We start from the raw sequence: 3,538 nt of genomic DNA on the forward strand, positions 1-3,538 counted from the left end.
ATGCGTGAGGGGTTGGGCTTGGGGTTGCTGGCTGATGAGAAGGGGCCGGAGGTTGGGGTGGTGCTGTTGGGGTGGCTGGGGCGAAGACCAAGCATTTGAAGAGGTATGTTAGCTTGTACAATGCAAGGGATATACATGTTAGATTAGATGTCCTGCAAGCCAACGGTTGGCTAGGGAATTTATTGACTCAGGTGTAATAAACAATATTTATTTTAATATAATTTAACTTTTTATGGTCTTGTTTTACTTTATCTGTATACCCATGCAATCAGCATAGATAAAGTACTTGATTATATTTTAATACAAACGAATCGTAATTCGATGTTGAAACTTATTTGTAAACAGTGTATAATCTAAATTCGTTCCTAGTCGATTCAGCCGCCTAAAACATGGATAAAGGTCGCTTGAGCTCGAGACTAGCATCTGTGATGTTGTGTACCGTGTTTCTTGGTAAGGGCATAGAGATGTCCAAACATGCAGATGAGTAGTCATATGATGATTATACCGAACTACCCTCACTCGGACTTTTCAAGTGGTTACCATTCATCGAGATGATAAGTCTGTGGTTATGATTGTACACCATTAGTCCTCACGACCCGGGACAACACTGAGGCTCTATATGCCAGGGCTGTGCTTTGACTTGTTTACCGGCTCCAAGAGAGTCATCAGGTGGCGAGGTTGGATACAGTTGTGACACATATAGGAGCCAGTGCATTGTAGTCGGGGATTCATCGCTCACCTATGGGTGTGGATATCCTATGTGATCTGATGAAATAATAGTGAATGAAATCTCTGGCCAGAGTATGAGATGTACATTGGAGAAGGAGTTGTCCAATGGCACATGCGATGCCACTATTTATATGTATCACATAGTTATCGAATTATTATGCAACCCTCGATGAACCAATGATTGCAGATTCGATCAGGATATATGATATGAAGGGACCGTACTGTACGTTAATCATAACCGATTGGTTCTTGCAGGCACTATCAGTGATACCTAGGGAGTCATGGGGCGATGCTACTAGACGCTCTTACCATGATTTGATGGGTTTAATAAGAAAATAGTTTCTGACATTCTCATGATCGAATGTTGGTGCATGGAATAGGGCAAATTAGGGTAAGCCCGAGTAAATGATTATGTCCTGAATCACAAAGAGTTGTGAACCTACGGCTAGCTGTATCCCTGAACCATTGAGGGTCACACAAGTACTGGTTTACTTGTTGCCGATGAGATAATAAATTCAATGAGTTGAATTTATAAGAAATAAGTTTGATATGATCTATCGATAAGCTTGTAAATAAAGTTTATAAAAGCTGATAGAAATTTTGAGAGCATGACTGTTAAAACAGTCAAAAGAGTACACATGCCTTATTTAGACATTGATGATCTCGAAATTAAAGTGTGCATCATAATAACAAATAAGTTGAAATTGTCACATCGATGATGATGGATCGTTGGTCGAGATTATGATGATATTAATGTAATGAGAGCATGGATCATGTGTTTGTAAGAGTATAAGCCCATCGTGCTAATTTAATTTTTAAAGTTCAAATGAGCTTTAATAATTAAATTATATTTTAATTGAGTTAAAATATAGCCCAGTAAGTTTTTATAAAATATGGTATTGATTTATGCAATATGAAATATTCATGATACCATAATTTGAAACTTGCACACAAAAAAAAATCAATGCATGATTAGTGATGTGCCATTCTCGTGAGTCAAGGATTTATTGAAATTTATTAACTTAATTAATATGATTAATTAAGAAAATTACAATTAGTTGATTCAATTAACATAATATATATATATATATTTATATATTAATTACTTTGAGAATGGACCACCAAAGCTTTTCACATAAAAAGAAAAATCGAAGATTTGAAGAAAATTCGAAGGAATTTACAACAAGAATTACATCCGTTAATACCGGAATAGTTGGTACAAAGTGAATTTTCACTAAAGTTATATTTGTGTACTCCCTATGAATGTGTTTATTTTATTAAAACCATACGAGTGTTCAAACAATATTTTGAACGTCAAAATAAAATTTTAAAACTTCTGCTACGTTTTGGGCACGAGAAACCGAGATCCAACAGTACACGTTGTCACCTTGGTGGATTCGGTGACGGATGTGGTGTGGTTTGACTTGGGAAGAAGGGGTAGAAGAGAAGATTGAGAGGTTAACCGATGAGCTGGTCTCATAGCTATCCAGGATATGAATTTTTGGTTTGCGTGTGGCTACATTGTTGTGTTGCTGCCAAAGAAAGTGAGACATGACCCTTCCATTTCCTCAATTTTATTCTTCTTTCTTTATTTTATTTTTTGAGGATCGTTTCCTCTACTTTTCTGGCACAGTGATTCCTTGTTGCAAGTCTCACAATTCCTACATCTTTGGTCCAGGGTCACAAATATGAAGCTCACACTTAACCTGTTCTTGTGTAATCTATTTAATATCGATGTTTGACAAAAAATAAATTTGTGATTAGCCTTTGACTCACTATGCCAAGAAAATGTGTGTTCTCAAAACAACCACACAATCATTTCAGGTATGGGCGGCAGGATTTTCCACAGCATTGCTGAAGAGAAGCATCTCCTACTCTTCTAACCCTTCGACAGGAGAAGGAGCCGAATCAACAATTGGAATAAAACGAACAAATCTGGAAGAGAAGAAACCTTTAATTTTCCTCTCGAAACCTTGCTGTTATCTGCACTTGAGAAATTTTTTGCCTTTCTTCTTCACTTGCCTCATGTATATCATCAGTAAGCATTCATTTAATCTCAATGCAATTTCACATATTCAAAAATTTCATTTTTAGTCCTGCAGTTATGAGGGCACAGCATTTTTAGCTATTTATATTTGCGAAAACTTTCCTTTTCAATTTGATTACCAACAACCTGGAGAGAAATAGCTTATATATTTGTTGTCATAAGAATACAGTGGCGAGAAAGGGAAAACCTTTGATAATCATTTTATTTTGTTTAAACAGGAGATTGACAAAGATCATTTCAAGCCTTTCACATAATCAGGCTTTATCTATACAGTACTGGAGACAAAGTCATTCAATCATTCATGGAGGGCCAGAGGAGGACTGGGAGGAAAGTATTCTCTTTTAGCTTTGGCCCGTCTCTTCATGTAGACCACTATCGAACTTTTCCTGAGCATCACGTTCTTCAACTTGACTATTTTTTGAAGGAATGGGGAGTGATCTTGGTAGACAAATCGCAGAAACATTTGAATGTATGATCCTGTTTTGGATGGTGACATACTCGGTTATTTTATGACAGTAACTAGGTTACTGCATCCTGAACAGACAAATTTAAGTACGAGTTTAGTTTATTTATAAAGAACAAACAAATTAGGTACAAAGAAAAACGATGTGTTGTCGATTATGTTGAAAAATGTGGATAAACTAATGGAGACTTAAAAAACCAGAAGAAATAAAATAAAGTATGACCTGAATTGTGAACGATTCAAATAAACAAAGTAGGTCTCTTGTGAGATGGTTTCACGAATCTTTATATGTGAGACGA

At 36.2% G+C, this 3,538-nt stretch overlaps 1 pseudogene; it reads left to right on the forward strand.

Annotated features, from left to right (window-relative positions):
- LOC142550279 (uncharacterized) lies at positions 1-3,292 on the forward strand (annotated as a pseudogene).
- Positions 3,293-3,538: the final 246 nt, after the last annotated feature.

Source organism: Primulina tabacum, chromosome 6, assembly GCF_025594145.1.
Source record: "Primulina tabacum isolate GXHZ01 chromosome 6, ASM2559414v2, whole genome shotgun sequence".
Lineage (NCBI taxonomy): Eukaryota > Viridiplantae > Streptophyta > Magnoliopsida > Lamiales > Gesneriaceae > Primulina > Primulina tabacum.